General features: G+C 33.6%; 3 protein-coding genes across 6 annotated transcripts in view; 2 read left to right on the top strand and 1 right to left on the bottom strand.

Annotated features, from left to right (window-relative positions):
• LOC111505089 (uncharacterized) overlaps nt 1-22984 on the top strand; it is a 312186-nt gene that overhangs the window by 117530 nt on the left and 171672 nt on the right. The gene's annotated exons all lie outside the window — the stretch shown is intronic.
• Nasp (Nuclear autoantigenic sperm protein) overlaps nt 1-22984 on the bottom strand; it is a 92168-nt gene that overhangs the window by 18763 nt on the left and 50421 nt on the right. The window lies entirely within an intron of this gene.
• The window catches only part of LOC111505094 (uncharacterized), a 71417-nt gene that overhangs the window by 2815 nt on the left and 45618 nt on the right, over nt 1-22984 (top strand). The window lies entirely within an intron of this gene.

Below are 22984 nucleotides of genomic sequence, written 5' to 3'. Positions count from 1 at the left end.
CGAGTCATATTTTCATTTGCCTCATACAGGGTCTTCAAAAAATGCAGATACTTTGATCTCATGAAAAAATGAGTGGAACTCAATTTTTTCAAATGGAACACCCTGTATATTTCAACATGTTTAAGCTCTACATCCAATTTTAGATTAACTTTGTTCAGATAATACTATTTCTATTTTGAACCGTTTTCGAGATAAACTGTTTCAAACGGAAACTGACGTGGTTTTCTTGCTCGTTTTTTTGAATTCATCACTTATTTTGGATATTCAACATTTTTTTTATACTTAGTAATATTTCTTTTTGATCCAGTTTTTTAACTGTCTCAGATCAGTCAATTCGAAATTGGTATGTACCTACCTTAGAAAAAGTTACAATTTGTATACATTGAGGTATTGGTCTCTAACGTACAACAGTACACATTAATATTTTTTAATAGTGCGCTTTGGAAAAATAAATAAACCAATTATTTAACGTCAGACTTTCGTTGGTGGTTTTGACTAATTGTGATAGCTACCAATTATAATAGAATAATGTCAAGATTAGGTTACAGTAATGAAGATTTCTTGAATTTATTAATAATTTATAGTGAGTGCAATAGAATTGCAAGTAGAACATGCCGAGTATTTCATGAAAGATATCCACATCTTCCGAAGCCGAATAATAATGTGATAAATCGACTACTAAAAAACTGTAGGTTGAATGGAACCTTCCGTCCAAAAATCATTCGTAAGAAGACTAAAGTGGATGATGTTGACAATGGTATAACAGTTTTGGGATACTTTCATGCATTTCAAAATGCTTTTCTGCACGAAGCTGAAAGGGAGATAGGTGTACCCTTCGTGACAATTTGTCGAATTCTTAATAAGCATAAATGGCATCCCTATAAGTTCTACTGTGTCCAACATTTGAAAGAGACTGATTTACCTCGTAGAGTGGAATTCTTTGAATGGTTACTTGTCAAGACTCAAGAGGATGAACATTTCCTTGACAATATCATATGGACAGATGAGGCAAAGTTCACAAAAAATGGAGTTTTTAAACTTAGTTTTATATAAGTATAAAAAAAATGTTGAATATCCAAAATAAGTGATGAATTCAAAAAAAAGAGCAGGAAAACCACGTCAGTTTCCGTTTGAAACAGTTTATCTCGAAAACGGTTCAAAATAGAAATAGTATTATCTGAACAAAGTTGATCTGAAATTGGATGTAGAGCTCAAAAATGTTGAAATATACAGGGTGTTCCATTTGAAAAAATTGAGTTCCACTCATTTTTTCATGAGATCAAAGTATCTGCATTTTTTAAAGACCCTGTATGAGGCAAATGAAAATATGACTCGGAGTGAAGATCCTCATAGTATCACTCCACTCCATTTCAAATTTGATCGTTTTAGTGCAAGAGAGTTCAAGATTATCAGCATTTATAAAAGTTCATGTTTGGTTAAAAAAATATCGAAATTAATTTATATCTTCTAAACGGTAATATATAGGTATAGGGAAATAGTATATGAATTTGTTGACAAAGTGATAATGAATCATAATATGATATTATATACGGGGTGTTCCATTTGGAAAATCAAAGAAGCCGCTACTTTATAGTAGAAGCGACAACGCCGCTTCGTCTAAAATATTTTAGGGGTGTAGGTCATATTGACTTATGCATACTGTGGAATTTTCAGGTTGATCCGTTGAATAGTCTGCCAGAAACGGCTAATTAACGCTCATCATGAAAAGCCCTGTATAACACATTACAATATTTGGCGGTCCGATGTTCCACTTTTCGAGGCCCGCCTGTTGCCGACCGTTGTTATAGATTATAGACCTTCCATAAGCTCTAAAACTTAGTACTGGCGTTCCTCAGAAGTCACTGCTTGCACTGACATTATCACCGTTTTATAGGTAGAACAAACTACAGATACACAAACTGAAAGATATAGAAGAAACTGTTACAAAAACTAATTGCCAATTTAGAATCACTTTTAGAAACTTCTAAACAAGTCTACTATTAAGCAATTTGGTAATGAGGCGATAAGTCGCAAACATCATCAATTCAAAATAAGATAAACATTTGAAATTAATAAGTTGATATAATTGACTGAATTCTCTCGCAACGGAGGGTGCATACTGATTAGTATTTTGAATTTTCCAAAGATGTGAACAGTTTTATGATCCAAATTAAATTAACAACCAGTGTAAATGTATAAACAACGATTTCTCCGCATGCATTAATGTTAATCGTTAGGATGAACACAAACGAAATAAAGATTTTGGATTTTTAAAAACAACTGCTTTCTCATAAAAACGAATTATACGAAAACCGCTTTTCAGTTTGTACTCCAAACATCAGGAATTGAATCAAACATCATACATAGGAACGCTACACAATATAATATATGAAAAAGTTACGAAATAAAATTTTATCTACATGGAACACTGTCATCCTCAATGGCGGACTTCAAAGTTTCGACATAAGACACTTGTCTTTTGACCTCATGAGCACCTCATTCTAGATAATATTCCAAAATTAAACATTCATAACATTACGACTTTATGTCACGGAAGAGTTATAAGTTTATATGAAAGTAGTTGTTTTGAATGCACTTTTTTTCGTGTAAGTAAATGCAGTTGTTTTTATAAAGCTTTTCTTCCAGTTTGTATATGATCTATGCATGATCTACGAGTATGGTATATTGTCTATACGGAGTTAATCAGAACAATTGAGATAAAAGACATTACTCTGGCATCACCCTTTACTACTAATAAAAAAAATCTTGTAGGTTTGTGAAAAATAAAATTAGTTTTGAAAAAATTATACCAGGCCGCCCATGACATACAATATTAGTTAGTTATTACATATTAGTTAACTAATAATTCGTATTTGTAATTTGTTTGTGCTCCGCTTGGTTTCTCGAATATGTTCCAGGGTTTGGCTCAGTCGACCCATCTTTTCTGTTACCTTATTCCAACTTCTTATTGAGATAGTTCTGTGACGTGTAAATAATTTTCAATGATTCTGAAAAAAGATTGTGATAGAAAGTGTCCCTATAGACAATTTTAAGTGCATTTCAAAGTTCAATAAACATGATACCTGTTGTAAATGGAATATAATTAGAAGAGATCAATTGAAGGGCTCTATGCAAAAAGTCCTTGAGTAACATTTTTTGAGAGTTTAAACTAGTAGCACCATCTAGATATGAATTGAATGTACTTTTAATTACTCTATTTAGTTCTCGCCCAAAATGTTCCGGAGTGCCAAATTTCTCAAGTCACATTTTATAAAGTGACGAGAGGTTTGTGCAAGAAGAACATTGGTGTTAAAAAAGTACCTAACTACAAAAAGAACCGAAGTGATATCAGATATAGAAAAGTGCGTGTTTTGTTATTTTCATTGTGTTGTTGTTTTCATGTATGTTATATTAGAAAAATCAATGCACCCTTTGTCCAAGGATTGCACCATAATAAACAAATATTGCATCAGCCACTACGCAGTTACCCAGGAAATGACTCAGCATATTCAGCACATTTCCAAGGTTTTTCTAGAACATTCGAAGAAACGCATATCTACATCAGCAGTTCCTGATCCTATAAATATGGGAAAACAAGAGGACGCCTCATTCTTGAATCACTTCGCGACTATCCAAGTTCGTCGAAATCTTGAATCATTTTTGTAACATTTTATACTTTATTGTAAATAATTATATTCAATAAAGTTTGTTTTTAAAAATATAAATTCAGTGTGAACCACATAACAAATTGGCGCAGTCGGTAGGATCTTGAGAAACGCTGACATCCAAACAGCGGTAGTCTCCAGACTTTCGACAAGAAGAAGAACAAGCACCAACCCCAGTGGACAGGACGGTCTCTTCAGCAACAAGAAACCCGCATAAGTCGTCGCCGTTGCCCATCCGTTGTGAAGAAATCACTCCAGGAAACACGCGTAAGTCGTCGAACGCTGCTCATCTTGCTGTAGCCAGAGCTCATGAAGTAGGATTTCATCCCGCCACACCAAGCAACCAGAAGCCACAACGAAAAAGAAAAAACAAAGAAGAATAGAATAAGAAACTAGGATAAGGAAAAGCGTGAGTACACTTTGAATTATCATCACAATTGAGTTGAAATTTTGATTGACCCTTGTTCAAATTTTGAATAATAATTTAAAAATGGCAGAAAATAATGATCCAATTGAACCCTACAAACTTTCTGAAATATTTTCAATTGTTCCTGAATACGATGGTGATTCAATTTCGCTAGCAAATTTCATAAATGCTTGCGATCATGCCGAACGCATGGCCGTAGATCAACAAAAAACTTTACTCACAATTCACATTAGAAATAAACTAAGAGGAAAAGCTGCTCAATTGATAAATTCCAGAAACCCAGGAACTTATCAAGAGATCAGAGGTTTATTAAATTCTCACTTTGGTGATACGCGAGATCTAACGTCACTAATTCAAGATCTACAGAGAATAAAACAAGGAAATGGAGAAAATGCACTGACATTTTTCTCACGACTACAAAGTCACAATGCAAAAATGTTATCTTGCATACAAGCTTCAAACTTGACTCACGAACAAAAATTAGCACAATCAGTACTAATCGAGTCAATGATATTAAATACTTTATTGACAGGATTAGAACCAAAACTAGGTCACATAATACGAGCAAGTAATCCAACAACGATGTTAGAAGCATCAATCAGAATAAAACGTGAGATACAGCTCTCATACTTTGAAAATCAAAGATTAAATACACGTTTACCCCCAAATCAAAGTCAGAACAAGCCAAGACAAATGGCAAACACCCAAAATAATTTCCAAAGAAATTATATGCAAAGCCAAAATCCAATAAGACCCATTGGAAATCAAAATCAAAACCAAAGTTTTCAACAAGGTTTTCAAAGACCTCAAAACTATCAACAATCATATATTCCAAGACCCAACTTTCCAGTACAACAACGTACACAACCTAATCAAACAAACCAATTCAGACAACAGAATTACGGTCAACCACAAAATAGGCCAACAGTAATTCAGAAAAATCCCCAAAATCCAACAAATAATAACATGAGAACCCATTATCTTGATTATAATGACTATAATTACGATAATGAGTATGACCAAAACGAATATTTTTATAATGACAACCAAGACGAATACATTTCGGAAAATAATTCATTTTACGATGAAAACAATTATTTTCAAAATCAATACGAAGAAGAACAATTCTATGAGGATTTTCACAATACCCTGTCTTTAGACAACCCTCCTATAGACAACCCTCATATAGAGAACCCATGTATACGAACTACCAACAGTCAGTCAGACAATATCAATCCCCAATTACGACAAACCCAGTATATAGACAAGTTATTAATAGACCCATCATGCGTAGCACAGCCGATAACCGAGAAATTTGCGGCAGTCATCAAAACGAATATCAGTCCCGTTCGAACAATGAACAAAGAACAATTATTCGTATAAGTCCGATTCTAAGCAATCTTTATTATATAAACAGTCTAAGCAATTTTAAAATACTAATTGATACCGGAGCAGGAATATCAATTTTCAAAAAGAAAACTGTAGAAAATTATTCAAAACGATTTAAAGAAAATATTCAAATAACAGGAGTAACTGAAGGAAAGGTAACAATTAATGAATCTGTATTATTACCATTCGGAAAAAATAGAGTTGAACACAAAGTTTATATTCACGATTTAGATATCGATTTTGACGGAATTTTAGGATGTGATTTTTTGGAACATTTTGAAGGAGTTGTAGATATAAAAGATCAACAATTAAAATTAAATTATGGCACAATCCCGCTAATAAAAGCAACAGAAATGATTGATGACCAAAAACCGGAAGAGAAACAAAATCAAAATAAAGTCACTCTTAACCCTGAAACATCAATGGCTGAAATAAATGACATTTTTGAGTATGACCCTGATAATTATTTTTTCGAAAGTAAATACGACTATTACAAATACTTAGAAGACGAAATTCCCATCAATAATATAAAAATCGAACCAAGAGTAGAAAAAGTTGTTAAATTAAAATCAAAACTTAGAAATACAGAAGCTATACTGTTAGCTGCTGAAAAAGAAAAAGTAAGACTTCCAAACGCTCTTGTGAAAATAAATGAAAAAGGAGAATTTTTAGTAACAGTTGTAAATGGAAACGCAATTGAAAAATCCATTGATTTCCCAGACTTACAATTTGAAAAATTTAATGAAAATGAAATTCAAAATGATTTTAGTGAAATTTTTCCAACTCGCTCAACAGAAATAAAAAGTTTGCTTCGTTTAGAACATTTGAATGAAGAAGAAAAAGAATTAATTGAGAACCTTTGTTTAGAATTCTCAGACATATTCTATATAGAAGGAGATCCTTTAACATTCACGAGTGAAATAAAACATTCTGTAAAACTAAAAGAGAATGCCCAACCCATCTCAACAAAATCTTATAGGTATCCACATATTCATAAAAATGAAGTGAAAACACAAATTTCAAAATTATTAGAACAAAACATAATACGACCATCAGTCTCACCTTGGTCAGCCCCAGTTTGGATAGTACCTAAAAAACTTGACGCATCTGGAAAACAGAAATGGCGCGTTGTAATTGATTACAGGAAATTAAATGAAATCACAGTAGACGATAAATATCCTCTACCTAATATCTCAGACCTTTTAGATCAATTAGGAAAGTGTCAATACTTTACAACACTTGACTTAGCATCAGGATTCCACCAAATTGAAATGGATCCTAAAGACATAGAAAAAACTGCATTTTCTGTAGAAAATGGCCTCTACGAATTCCTGAGAATGCCATTCGGGATGAAAAACTCACCCTCCACCCTTCAACGAATTTTAGACCATATATTAACTGGACTTAGAAACGAAAGATGTCTAGTCTACATGGACGACATAATAATTTATTCCCCAACAATTGACGATCACTTACAAAATTTAAAACTAGTATTCAAACGCTTAAGAAAAGCTAATTTAAAAATACAACCCGACAAATGCGAATTTTTAAGACAAGAAATTGCATACTTAGGACACCTTATAACCAAAAATGGAGTAAAACCAAACCCAGAAAAGGTGAATTGCATAATAGACTTTCCAGAGCCTATAAACGTTAAAGAAATAAAACAATTCTTAGGTTTAGCAGGTTATTACCGAAAATTTATCCCAAATTTTTCCAAAATATCTAAACCAATGACACACTTATTACAAAAAGATGTGAAATTTAATTTCGACAATGAATGTAAAATTGCATTTCAAGAATTGAAAAAAGCATTAACGTCAACCCCAATTTTAATATATCCTAATTTTGACGAACCCTTTATTTTAACAACAGACGCATCTTCCTTTGCAATAGGAGCAGTATTATCTCAAGGACCCATAGGAAAAGATTTACCTATAGCCTATGCATCTAGAACATTATGTCCAGCCGAGACAAAATACTCTACCATAGAAAGAGAATTACTAGCTATGGTATGGGCAGTTAAACATTTTCGTCCCTACCTTTATGGAAGAAAATTTAATTTTATAGTAGACCATCGCCCTTTAACATGGTTATTTTCAATCAAAGACCCTGGCAGCCGATTAGCCAGATGGCGATTAAAATTAGAAGAATATCAATTCAATGTAATTTATAGACCCGGAAAAATACACAAAAACGCAGACGCTTTGTCTAGAATTAAAGTAAATTATTTCAAAGAATGCGCAAAATTTCATTTAAAAATTTTCGCAATTGAAAATGAAACAATCGAAAATGAAAACCAAAATGAAAATGAAGAAATTTCAGATACTGAAACTGAAATAGGTCAAGAAACAATTTTTGAAGAATTGAAAAACTTTACAAAACTTTATGAATCAAAATCACTAATTGACTATTCTAAATTCATTTTTACCAATGACCAATTTTTAGACAAAAAACATAAAGATATAATTGTCTTTCTGCAAAGAAACAAACTTACAGAAATTCATGACAAAATACTCGAAGACATTTTTGAAGAATATCCCGATTTCTTCTATAACAAAATCAACGTTGTATCTAGCAAAACGGTGAAAGATCGAAAATATTACTTGATCCCATTACCTTTTGATCATGACGGAGCAATAGAATATTTGTTTAGCTCTCTATATAAAGACCAAAATTTATTTGTACCAAACAAAGTATACCAACTCGAAACAAATGTAGGATTCCCAATACAAGAAATGTTATCCTATATTTTAGCTGACAAAGATGACATAAAATTCCAAATATGTCAAAACATTGTAACGACCCCTGACAAAGATCAGATTCCAATTATATTAGACCAGTTTCATAACGGTAAAAACAATTTACACCGTGGAATAAATGAAACTTTACGAAGAATAAAACAAAAATACAACTGGAACGGTATAACAAAAGATGTTGAAAATTTTATTAAAGCCTGTGAGGTATGTCAAAAAACAAAAATCTGCAGGAAAAACTTAGAAAATCCGTTAGTAATCACGGAAACCCCCAAAACAGCTTTTGAAAGAATAAATATAGATATTTTAGAAATTCCAACAAAGAATTATCTTCTTACAATCCGAGATGAACTTACAAAATTCACTCAAGCATACCCTATTTCTGATAAAACAGCGAAATCAGTTGTAAATACATTATTGCTATATTTCCAACATTATGGAACACCACTAAGAATCCATGCCGATTCAGGAAAAGAATTTAACAATTATCTACTAAAAGACATATGTTTACTCTATAATATTAAATTAACATTTTCTAGTGTTGACCATCCACAATCAAATGGTTCACTTGAAAGATTCCATGCCACCCTAATGGAAATGATAAGAGTAAATCTAGCAGAAAACCCCAAAGACCACCCATTTTCTATTATACCCTATGCTGTTATATGTTATAACAACAGTATTAACAAAACCCACGGATTTAGTCCTTACGAATTAATATTCGGACACACATCTGGTAGACCCCCAGAAACCTTATATAATCAAAAAGACCTTTTGACGAAGTATGTCAGAGATCTTAACAATCGTATGGAATATTATTACAAAGTAGCACGCACAAATACTGAACGAAAGAAAGAAAAAGCTAAAGTAAGATTTGATAGTAACTTACATCATGAACCAAAAACGTACAATATAGGTGACAAAGTATATGTAAAAGAGTCCCAAATCAAAAATAAGTTAGAAAATAAATTCAACGGACCTTTTGAAGTAATAGAAATTTTCAAAAACTCAGCATTACTGAGAAATCCTGAAACTAACCAAACAACAAAAGTCAATTTCGATAGACTGAAACCAAGTTTTGTTTCAGATCAAGAATGATTCTTCTACTGGCACTAACGATTCAAATAATCAACGCCCAGTATATGCTAGTACCTGTGAACAACACTATAGGTATTTATTACCATGAAACCGGAAGCATGAAAATATCAAATGAAAAATGGACTTTATTAGTTGTAAAAGACATGGCACCTGTAAAACAAGCCATTGCCCATAATCGAAACATTCTAAGTAATCTCATTCACCTACTTGAAACAAACAATTTAAGAATGAAAACTTTCAGTTCAGAGATAAGCACACATATTAGCCTTTTAAATAAAGTAGCTGATTCAGTAGAATTGAAATATGAAGAGACGCAAATAGACGCGAATGATTACAATAAGAATAATAAGCGATACAAACGAGGACTTTTAAATGGAATAGGTTCCGTATGGAAAGCAATAACCGGCAACCTTGACGCCAGTGACGGCGAATATTTTAATGAATGTATTAACAAGATTTATAAAGATGAACACCAAATTGAAAATTTATTAAAAAACCAAATCTCAGTCACAACCTCTGTAATTAAAGAATTTAATACTACAATACGACAATTACAGGTTGATGAACAAGCATTTAATGAAGATATAGTTCAAATTGAAGCATGGATATATACGCTATCCGACAGAGTATCTTTAATAAACGCAAGGTTGAAAGCCATCCAAATTTGCGAACAACTTTTAGAAAGTTATGTATTTCTAGAAGATTATTTAAATGATATGCTGAACGCAATTACTTTTGCCAGACTTCATATCATTCACACATCAATCATAAAGCCAAACGATTTAGTTTCGTCCCTTCAGGAAATTGCTCAAACACTACAAAGAAACAATTTACCTTTACCAACAAGACTTTCTTCAATATCAAAATATCTTGACATAATTGAATTACAAGCCTTTCAAGCAGATTCAAGACTTGTCTTTATTTTAAAAATACCACTAGTAGAACCTGAATTATATACTGTCTATAGATTGTACCCCATTCCAATTTTGGACAATCGAACAGGGTTACATCACATTTTACCCACAAATAAGAAATTTATAGCAAAAGATGATGATTCAATGCTGTATGCTGCATTTGAAAATCTAAATTCATGTAAAAACTTAAACTATAATATTGATATATGTCAAAATGTAATTTCGTACCCAATTGATAGTAACGCAATGTGCGAAGCTCAAATTTTGAGACCACTTTCAGAACTTCCTAGAATGTGTTCAATTTCACTTTTATTTGCAAAAGATTATAATGTTTATGAAATCAAAAGTAATACTTGGCTAATTGCATTATCAGATCCCTTAGCTGTAACAATAAATTGCCAAAAACGTGAGGTTGAAACACGAATTATAAAAACCAATTCAATCTTGAAACTTCAAGATAATTGTAATGCTTTCATTGGAAACACAAGAGTGTATTCAAAAATACCTGCAAATGAACAGAATGTAACTTATAAAAGTCATCCAATTTTAATACCATATCAATGTTGTAAGGATGTACCAGAAAAAGAAAGTTTACCACATTTAAAACCTTTGAAATTGAGTAAATTGAATGTAGACAATCTCAATATTGCTCAACATAAATTAGATCAATATTCAGATCAGTTGGACCAAATTATAAATGAACCATTCGTAAACCGACATGTTTCATGGTTTACTATTTTCACAATTGTAACAATTGTAATAATAATAGTACTTTACATATTTTGTAAATGTAGAAAAAGACGTTCTATGCAAATTGGTATAATGACATCAAGCAATGATGATCAACCACCTGGACCCAGAAGAACTTTCGCTTCATTACGAAGATTACTCCCAGCTCCAGGAAGAAGACCCAGTATCCACCTAGAGGAACCCATTGAGGAAGAAATTGAGTTAAACTCAAATAAAACATTTGCTTGACTGAAAGTGGCAGCACCGCATCAACTTTCTTTTCAAGGGGGAAGTTGTTATATTAGAAAAATCAATGCACCCTTTGTCCAAGGATTGCACCATAATAAACAAATATTGCATCAGCCACTACGCAGTTACCCAGGAAATGACTCAGCATATTCAGCACATTTCCAAGGTTTTTCTAGAACATTCGAAGAAACGCATATCTACATCAGCAGTTCCTGATCCTATAAATATGGGAAAACAAGAGGACGCCTCATTCTTGAATCACTTCGCGACTATCCAAGTTCGTCGAAATCTTGAATCATTTTTGTAACATTTTATACTTTATTGTAAATAATTATATTCAATAAAGTTTGTTTTTAAAAATATAAATTCAGTGTGAACCACATAACATGTAGTAGTCTTGTTTTCTTGTAGTCTTTATAAATCCATTTTCAACAGACGAAGATGAAAAATGGCATCCTTCCAAAAATAAGAATGAATAATGTGACAAATCAGGCCACAATGTTCTCGTTTACTGAAAATTTCGCAACCAAGGGCCCTAATGAAGTTATTATAACTTCAGATTTCTATCTGAAGAAATACAAACCGAACTGACCGATGTCAGTTTTTTGCGACAACTGTTTTTCGCATATTAAAAACAAATGTTTGTTTACATATTAGGATTGCATCTAGGCTCTTTCAAAAGATCATGATATATTTTTCCTATTCCAGGGCATTCAATGATGCCAATAGACCGATGCTTTGCCCTGATAGAAAAAAAAGACTTAAAGACTATAAAGATAGATAATCCTAACAATAAAGATTCTTTTGAAATAGTGTTTCGGAACATAGCTTATTTACCAAAAGTGCTGATATTTCCGATAAATTCCCAACGTTGAGTGTGCGAGACTATAAACAATTTTATGCGACTAAAATAAAACAACCAATTCCAGGAATTTCAAAATGTCGATCTGTAATGTTTTCTACAAATGATAAACCTAAACTTAGAGAAACTATGACAGGGGATTATTCAAATTCTTTTTCTCTTTACAAAATAGGATGTCGAAGACTTATTGCTAACTTATTTCCAATGAATGCCTATAATCATTTCATAAAGCTTAAATGTGAAAAACTAGCCAATATAAAATTATTTTATTAGTCAGTGGGCTATGCTTGAAAACTGGCAGTCAACAAATCTAAAGCAAATGAACTTTAAACGTTCAGGTCAGTCTCCATATACCTACACAGTAGGTTTAATGGACAGACGCCTATCAGAAAACAACTACTCCCCTGGCTAATACCACGAAGGGCGTGGAAGTGTGCCCGTTCCAAAATTGAGGGTCGACTCTTTCAGTTGTATTGCCAATTGCATATGCAGGAAATTTTCTGTGAAGATTCCTGCACTGACGCCTGTCGGATATAATCCAACGCCCTTCGTGGTATTAGCCAGGGGAGTAGTTGTTTTATGATAGGTTTCAGTCCATTAAACCTACACAGTTGTTTTATGATAGGTTTCAGTCCATTAAACCTACTGTGTAGGTTTAATGGAGGATATGGAGACTGGCCTGAACGTTTAAAGTTCATTTGCTTTAGTTTTTTTAATATGAAATTACTTGTTCATTATATAGAAAACGAAGAAAATCGAGAATTTTATAAGGTGTTAGACGAAGCATCCTATGAAAAGAAAATCGTGGAAGAAAATGCAATCAGACGCTAAAGATTATGATTAGAATGTTTTTTTACGTTTTTTTGCTTACTATCTTATGTGTTAGTATATTGTTTTGCCTTGTATAATAAAAATGTTCATTTGGGTTATCTATTACAGTCTATCCAATCTGTCCAAAACGGTGCTAATGAGGCAATAAGATGAGTGCCTTGTCCTGAAACTTCAAAGTACACCCTTGAAGGTCATGGTGCTCCATGTAGGTGGCATTTTATACAAAACCCTCTCTCATATATCACATTGGCCTTCCTACGAATGATGTTTGTTTCAATTCCATAACGATTGTTTGTAGAATTAACTGAATAGAAAAGAGTGATTTTCGTGTAAGTTGTTGTTGTAGTTGTTTGGAAAGGATATTTTACTTTCGTGTAATTCAAAGTTCATGTGAAAGTAGTGGTTCAGAAAGCTTTATTTGCAGATTGTATCTGAAAGAAACTTATGTGTATGCCGTGCACATCTCTATAAAATAATTTATTGTTGTTATTTTTTTCCTTTCTTTGGGAGTTTCCCATATTTTCTGTTTAATGATGGAAAAGTAATATAAAACCAAAAAACTTTTTTTCCGATGATACCTGTATTTTATAGATGCATTTACTGATATTTACTGATGTAGTGAATTCAAGTGATCGATTTCTGTAAATTATTTGTTGCATTTTTTCATTTTGAAGTTTCTCGAATTTCACTTCTAAAACTTGTATGTGTTTTTTATGGTAAACTTGTTTCTTTCAGTTGCCAACCTCTTTTCACACATCGGGACTAACGGTACTTTAAAAAAGTTTTACACTCCCTAGACTTCCATAAAGTTTCCTTCAGTTTTAAGTGTTTCGGACGAAAATATTTTCATCGATAGATTTTTCTTTTGGCAATATAGTTGCATGAATGTACTTTTGAGAACCCATTTTCGCAATACCTAATAAATGTTCTCGACATTAATTGAAGAGGATAATACATTATTTTTTATATGAGCAATGACAAATAATCACAGTACTCACAACGTATATCAATTAGCTAACAGAATTTTGTTATCGAGAATATATAAATAAAAAAAGTTTATTGGCGCCACTTCAAAATTGACATGTTGAATATTTAAAAAAAGAACTTTTTTACGCACCACGATTAACGAATATTTCTCTCAGCTACGAAATCTGATTGAGTTTTTTTATCTCGTTTTTTGATTGATGATTTAAACTTTCGTCAGGATACTTAAAGCAGTTAATTGACTTTGCCCAAATTACGTGTCTAATGTCATAATAACAATATGAATCCTATGAGCTTCTACGTACTTAATGACTAATAATTTTACCTGAGTTCTGAGTTTATGCACAGTAAAATAATAAAAGCAGTAGGCTCTCTTACTACGTGATCCGCTCGAGTTGCCGGGGACCTTCAACCGCTCTTAGGATGAGATTCTCATCCAACGCGATCAGTGCTGTAGTATCGAAGGATTCGACGGTACTGCGGGCATCGAATTAGTTATAATAAACGGTCGGAAATTGATATTGTGTTTAGTTTATTCGCTGTTGTTTTTAGTTTTTGTAGTTGGTTATAAGTAACTTACCACAAAATCTTCTATAATATAATCAATTTACCATAGGCACTCGCCTATGGTAAAAGAACGACATTGGCTCTGCACTTCGTTTCGAGGTCATTGAGAACTTTGTGAATTTATGAATGAAAGTAGTGGCAGTGGACTTACTGGTTGATTTTTACCATAGTTTAGGTATGAGCTACTTAAATTCAAACTAATGAAAGAATTTTAACCAACTCATAGAATAATTACCAATTTCCACATTAGAAAAGAGGTTTGTAAGAGGGAAAAAATTCAATTACCATTGGTAATCCTGTGTATTTTCAAAATGCTTAAATCTATTAATTTTTAGGCATTTCAAAAGTTTGATTTTCAAACCTTTTTCTTCCAAATGTAATAGTTCTTAGTCGTGATTGAACTCATGCCCTTCTATTGAAAGTTTGCTAATATGGAATTGGCCCAACACATTCAAGAAACTACTCCTATGTTCTGTCATTCTTTGGGTGGAGGTTCTCCCCGTTTGGCCAATATAAAGTTTTAGACAAGAACCACAAGTCAACTTTGTTCTACTACTGTAAACTAATACACGGTGTAGCCCTTAATCACATGTAGGACAAACTTCCAGATCTCTTGATAGTCGCATTATTTCACATAAAAGCGACTATAGACAAGGTGTTAACTCTTGCGTTAAATGAACATGTCAACACAAAGGACTATAGAATGGACATTGAAAATGCAATACGTCTAAGACAGTAATTCTTAGTAATGAAACGCAGTCCATGGATGAAAAAACACCTTTGCAAGTACTTAATGAAAAATTGTGTTTCTATTCGTTTTCGAATCGGTTTTTGTTTTTATATTAATCTCACGTTAGTAGGTGTTCCAAATTTATTCATACAAAATGTAATCCACGTATTTTAGTTGTCCTGACAATACTGAAAGCTTGACAGAGAGCACACTACAAAATGAAATAAATAAATTACCAGGCATGCTAATTATTGACAACTACCACCATAAGAAAGTTATTATATAAAAAAACACGCATACAAACAAAACAAAAACGCATATTTTGCAATTCACGAATTTCTGCTCAGAAAAGGAATTTTACATAGAAAAATAAAATTGAAAATGCTCCTGACCAGGAGCGAAACGTCATTTGATCGATTTCCCGCTCGAGAAGATATTCTACATAAAGGGGTCAAAAATGATGATTGTACATCCACAATAATATAAAATGACTTCAAATCACCATAATCGTTATTACAATACGGCCGATTTTCATTATCCATCAATTACTGTTCTAAGATATATTTTTCGCAGAACCAACAGTACAAATCAACCCGTTCACACTTAAACGGGATACGAAAGATAATAATGTTACGTTTTTCCCTGTGGGTTGACCAATAATTAACTACACTGAACAATAATCAAACTTAACTTTATTCACTTTAAATACAACAAACACTTCAACTATTATTCGAATGTCTATCGTCTTACTAGATCGCTTCGCATACCGCACTATAACTTCCACTTGACTGTGTCGATATGCTCGTGGCTAGCGTTCATATATTGTTCATAATTGTAATGCGGTAGAAAATTCGCCAGAATTCCATCGAAGTCGGTAGCATTATTCTCGCTACATATAGAGCGGCAGCGAACATCGTACATTCGCGCGGTCTTAGCTACGTCACAATTAGTTTATGGCTCCAGTGGCAGTCGGCGTTATTTTCTTTAGGGCATGATTTACAACAATGATTTAGCATAGAGGATTTTGCAAACACTTTCTAGAAGGATATCAGAAGGATATCAAAGTTGGAGAACATTCTTAGAATTTGATAGAACACAAACTAGAACGCAACTAGATAATAGTAAAAAAACTATTGAGCACAAACTGGTAGGTACATACTGTTTATAAGACATTTTGTTTTTTCTTCAACTATATTAATTCAACTGTTTCATATTTTTTTTTGGAAATGAAAGGCGGTATCTCCGGAATACTTAATTAATGTTAATACTATATTGAAATTCATTTCAATTTCTATTTGCAAAATTATATTTTTACAAGGTGAATATTCGAAATGAAAAAATAGTCCAAAAGATTAACTTAGAACAACTTGAGAAAAAAAAAAGCAAAATCACTGACTTTTTCGGGCCTAAAACACTGACCATCAATTTTGGAAAAAAATGTTCTGCCCTTTTGTAGTTACAGAAATGGCCTTCCGAATTTCCATAGGCTAAGTATATTCGACAACTCAAATTGACGAAAACAATCGAACATCTGGGGGGGTCACGATTAACTCCCACTTCAAATGGGACTTTCATATATCGAATATAACAAAAACTAGCAAGCACAACAACACAAATGCAAGTACAACTTTATTGTGATGCTCGAGTTCTAGACAGTTGTACATGCACAACATAATCTTTCATCTTTATGAAAAAAGGTCGACTCTCGAATACATAAATCACAAATATTCCACTAGAAACGAATCAGAAACTATAGTGCAAATTCTTTTATGTAATAAATCAATTGGACAAAAATGCTTTCTATATTTGCGATACAAAATTTTTTATAGTCTACCAATAAATTACAAAACCTATTTCACTACAATCAACTTCATTCAATTATTAAAAACAAATAAAAACTTCATCCTTGCTTTTCCTAAGGATAATGTACGTTTTCTTATGAAAATACATTCTTAAAATACTTGAAAGAATAGGTTCTTCCTGCAGGAAGTTGCCAACTTTGAAAATTGATAATGACCATCTTGTTGAAGCTACATCTGTCAAATTAGTTGTCATTTATTCAGCCTATGATGGATTAATTTGAGTCCACTGATTCAGTAAACGATCGACCAACACTCGTACGTCGAAGAATCGCAAGATCTGCCGAAAACATCGTCGCTGTCTGTGAGAGTGTGCAAGAGAATCGATTTCGCGTTGCTCACAAGAACTCGGCCTTTGGCAGATCACAACTGGCGAATTTCGCGTCGTAATTTGTGCCTGCACCCGTACAAAATACAACTGACCCAGGAACTGCAGGTAAACGACCATAGACAACGACGTGTATTCACTGAAAGGGCTCTGAAACAGTTGGCAACTGACCCTAATTTTCACTGAAAAATCATCATTTGGGACGATACCAACTCACATGAGATCCAAGAGCGTCCAATGCACCTCGAAAAAGTCACTGATTGGTACGGATTTTGGGTTGGCGGCGTTATCGGTCCATTTTTCTTCAAGAGCGACGTTGGCCATCACTGTCAACGGCGAACAGTATAGGTCGATGATTTATCAACTTTTTTTGGCCTGAATTAGATGATCTGGAAATCAACGACATGTAGTTTCAACGATTTGAGGGCATGGTCATCTCACGTGGGGGTGATGTGAACTGACCACCGAGATCGTGCGATTTGACTCCGTTTTGACTTTTTCTTGTCAGGTTTTCTCAAGTCGCAGATGTATGCGAATAAGCCACAAACCACAGCGGTCTTCAAAGCCAGCATAACCCATGCCATCGTTCAAATTTAGTTTTATTCAAATTTAAAGATATGTAGCGCATATTCCAAACTCTTTCAGTTATATTGGCTAATAAAGAAAGTGATATAAGACTCTTTCTCAGGAAAATATCAGAAATCATCGGAAATGATTTTCCAAGCACGAAATGTTAACGATCAAAGTCGTCAGCAGGAAGAAATAAATGACTGGATATTCCACGAAAGCGATGAAATTCACATTTGGCGTGATGCAGAGAGAAATTTAACGATTTCAATTGCACAGGTGGGTGCGACCAGAGGCACGTGGATTACACATACAGGGCGCACCAACGAAAACTTGGCCACCCTTGTAAGTCAGAAACGGGCGTGTAATCGAAAATTTCAAAGAACACCACAATTTTTATTTCTAGGCGGACTAATTCTGATATGGAAATCATACCCCCAACTTCACCCCCCTGCGGTCAGCAACTACCCCACTGTTTTTTCAATGGTATGGAGGTCGAGTGATATATTATTTGAAATGTCTTTTTTCCCTCTATTACCTCTGTAGTTTTTTCTCGAAACCTCAAATTTTTTGGATGAAGTGCCAACCTTCAACGTTTTTTCCAATCTTCGAAGCAATTCTGATATGCACTTTTTGGTATGTCACCAAACTCTCTCAGTGATTCCGTTTTTATCTCCTCAATCGTCGCAAAACGCCCCGCCGTTTTTTCATGGGTTTCTTCTATCTTAGAATAGAAACAGTCGCATGGGGTCAAATCTGGTGAATATGGTGGCTGAGGCATGATTACGGTGTTGTTTATGCCCAAAAAATTACGAACAAGCAATGACCAGTGAGCAGGTACATTATCGTGATGCAAAAGCCATGAGTTGTTTTTTCACAATACCGGACGTTTTCTTCGCATTGCTTCTCGCTGGCGGCGCATAACTTCAAGATAATATTACTACTCACTGACCAAACGACCATGTGGCAAGAACTCCTGATGCACTACGCCACGGTAATCGAAGAAAACAGTGAGCAAAACCTTGACATTTGTTCGAACTTGGCATGCTTTTTTTTGTATTGGCTCTCCTGGGCTCTTCCATTGGGACGATTGTACTTTGATTTCGATGACATAGTCATATACCCATGATTCGTCACCAATAATGACCCTTTTAAACAAATCTGGATCGCTTGAGTGATGCTCATGCGACGGTTTTTTTGGTCAAAATTCAGCAATTTTGGAACGAACGTCGCTTGCCATACGCTTCATGCCCAAAAATTTCCAAAAAATTTGCCTAGCATGAGCTAACCGATATGCCGACATCCTCAAAAACTTCTCTAATAACGATTCGACAATTCTCCATAACAATTTTATTCACTTTCTCAACATTTTCATCGGTTGTTGATATGCTGGGGCATTCAGGTAGGCGTCGTCATTCAAATCTTCTCGACCTTCTATGAAAAGCTTGTACCACTTGTAAACATTTGTCTGACTCAGAGTTCAATCACCGTACGTCACTGTCAATATTTCAAGTATTTTTGAGCTCTTAATTCCTTTTTTTACACAAAATTTGATGCAAATTCTTTGATCCACTTTTTCGATAGCGGAAAATCGCTGAAAACAACAAAATACTTCTAATTTGTATGCCTATAACCAACAAACAAAACACTATACAGCTGAAACAGTGAACATGAGTTCGAGACGACTGTACCAACGAAAAAAATCGCTAATCGAATTTACGTAGCCCGCTAAACTTGAACATTCACCTTATTTTTGGAACAAACCTCGTACAACAAAGATGAATTCATAAATCATTTTCATTGTGTAAGGATGAATTTGTGTCGATTTATACGACTCACTCCTGATGTCTGGGAGAACTAAGTGAAAGATTGTACCAAGAACTGCATAATTAATGCATTCATTATTGACTCTCCGTGAATGGTTATGTTGCCAGTAATGAACGTTACTAATTTTCCATGAATTCATGTAACAATTCCAATACATACAAGTATTTATGTCTTAGACTTCTGCCTGCATGATTCTTGTTGAAAACGCGAGCAACACCTGCAGATTTTCTATGTTCGTAGTGCAAACCCACTATTTCAATTTTCTCTTGAAGTGTATGAACCATTTTAAATGAAACAGATGATAATAAACAGAATAATAATTCGAGTTCAAACCGGGCAAAAATGAAAGGCTGTAATGATGAAATTGAGCTGACAGTTACTATTGCAAAATAACATCAACATCAACAACCTCAGCAGTAGCTAGATGATGAAAATTAAGACCACATTGTGCCTATATTTAAACGAGAAGTTTTCCACCGTGAGTTCTTATTTCTGCTATTTCCATTAGTGCTTAGTTTCAATAGTGCTTAGTTCAAATTGTGGTTTGGAATTGAATAAAAATTTGAAAGATCAGTTAATTTCTGACTTTGCTTTCGTTGTAACACCCAAAATTTCACAGTGTTGAGGGTTGATGACAGAATTGAAAGACCTTTCAAAATTTTAAAACAGAAATGTGTCCCCCTAAAAAATGAAGATGACGTGTTACATGATTTTTCAAGTCTCAATATCTATTCACTTTTTTTCATGAACACGTTGGATTTGAATCACTAGAGATTAAATTCATTTGGAAAAACGTTCTCAGGAAGTTTATTCCACATGAACGCATTTCTCCAAATGAATGAGTTCTTGCACAGTGAAGTTCAAGGTATACTGAGTTGAACCTCAAAACGATGAGCAGCCATTGTCCGTCGTGTATTTCTGATATGTACCGCTCTTGGTGATATCCAATGTACCAAGTCACTTGACGACTTCCCATGAAAGTCTGTGAAAGAGACAAATCTCCAACCTTTCTTCGATGTTCCAGACTATTAAGGTTGCAAGTAATGTTCGTGTTTCACAATCAGGCGAATGGCTCTTTTCTGGATGGAATCCAGCAGCTTCAGGGGCAGAGCTCCATACATGTGTATGGTCTGATCTGAGAGGTGTGTGACTCGTCTGGGTAACTCGTTTTAAGTGAAACGCACTGTATGTTGGAAACTAGTTGTTTTGGATAGACTATTTTTGTATGTGGAAGAAATTTCTTTTCATGATCCAATCATCTTTGTAAAGAGTTTTAATTGAAGTTAATCACTGAATCTGAAGAATAATGTTATATGCATTTTCAGTTGCGATCAAAATACCACTTCGATCCAACATGCATTTGGCGGAATGACGCACTTCTCTGGAGACAAGGAGACTTGCTATTCCGGAATGATTTATAATTTGGAAAGTGGCCAAATAGGGGATTGAATGAACCTTCTAGAGAAACGGGAATGAGCACTACATTTAAATATCATGGACGAAAATTGAAAAAGAGAAAAATATAAGCTCGTATTATTTGCTGACATTCGCTTCTGTCGAATCGAAATTATTGTAGCTGTTCTAGCTGCTGTTTTTAGAAAAACTTGAAATGTTTTCAGGCTCAACAAAATGAAGGAAGAAAAAGTATATTCGAGAAGAACATTTCTAGCAAAGTAAAAACAAGCTCTCGAACGCGCGATGCCTTAAATACTGGGTGTTGGGGCTAAGGCGTATTTCTTTCAGAAAATCTCATACACCAGTTCATGTGATGAACTGTTTGGAACCTTTGGTTAAGTAATGAATATTACTGGAGTTTTATCCCAACACCAAACCGTTATTTTAACACCTCAATACGTGTTTCGATCACTAAGTGATCATCTTCAAGAGCAATATTAAACTAAATATACATACAATGTTATCTTTATTAATACCATAGATACCTCTGCAAGGTACCTGAGTCTTAATTGTCTTGAATATATTTTACAGTGTTGCCTTATCTATTAGTCTTAAATTATTTCTACGGCGTGGTCATATGTTACCCAACCATCCTTTCTTCAGAAAAATTATTATATCATTAAACTATTTTGATTATGGTTATGAGTAACAATGGTGGACCAATAACTAATAGTATACTATATAGCTTGTTAAAACAATATTTCAATTATCTGATTTACCTGACTATTACATAAGGCAACATTGTAAAATTAAATTGAAACAACCATGCAGAGGTATCTATGATATAAATAGGAATAGCATTGTATGTATATTTAGTTCAATCTTCCTCATGAAGATGATCACTTGGTGATCGAAACACGTGTTGAGGAGTTGAAATAACGGTTTGGTGTTGGGATAAAACTCCAGTAATATTCTTTACACCAGTTCTTGTTAAGAAGTTACCGGAAGATTGTGTCTTTAGGCTCAGTTCAGTTACCAACTATGACGACAGACGTTTTTCTTTAAAGTGAACCAGTGTGATTACTGCAAAATACCGAGAAGTTTTGTTTTTGACTTGACGTTTGAGGTTGAGAGGCTTGTCTTGGGTTCAAATTTTACTACTGGTACTCAGTTTTTTTGTGCTCTTCGTAGTCTGAAGAGTCCAAAGTTAATTGACAATTTTTCTGTGAAATAAATCAAATTTAACATCAAATTAAAACTGTTTTAACTTATGCTTGTGAAAGCTTTTGTATAGCGAAACACATGTCGCGGTTTTTGTAAAACCCTTCAAAGTGAAAATCATACAATAAACTGTAATAATTACTTTCAAGTAGGTCATGTTGATTTGCATGAAAATTCTACATGTATGAGTCGTTACACTACAAGCATCTTACATCAGACCAAGGTTTTTAATAATCAAGAATCATAAATGATGTACTCATAAATAATTGATTGCTGAACTTAATTTCGATACGCATTTCAGCTGAAAGAAAATGCTTTGATTCATTTATGAAGCCGGAAAGAAGTTGAGTAATCTAAAAATTAACTGTATTAGGATGAATATTATTCAACGAACGAGAAATAATAATAATAATAATAATAATAATAAATGGGCTTCATTCATTGACATACACTATTTATAAAGAAGAAGTAGATACAATAATCAATGAAGGGGCGAAGTTCAGCCGAGGGTGTTTTACAACTTAACGTGGGGGATAACATGTATTATATATAAATATAAAATAATTACCTAGTATACATTGATAAG

Source organism: Leptinotarsa decemlineata, unplaced genomic scaffold (genome assembly GCF_025532065.1).
Source record: "Leptinotarsa decemlineata unplaced genomic scaffold, Ldec_3_MD MMD2_tig00026282_RagTag_RagTag, whole genome shotgun sequence".
Classification (NCBI taxonomy): Eukaryota; Metazoa; Arthropoda; class Insecta; order Coleoptera; family Chrysomelidae; genus Leptinotarsa; species Leptinotarsa decemlineata.
Note: the sequence above shows the minus strand (reverse complement) of the source record. Positions and strands in the feature narration are given on the sequence as shown.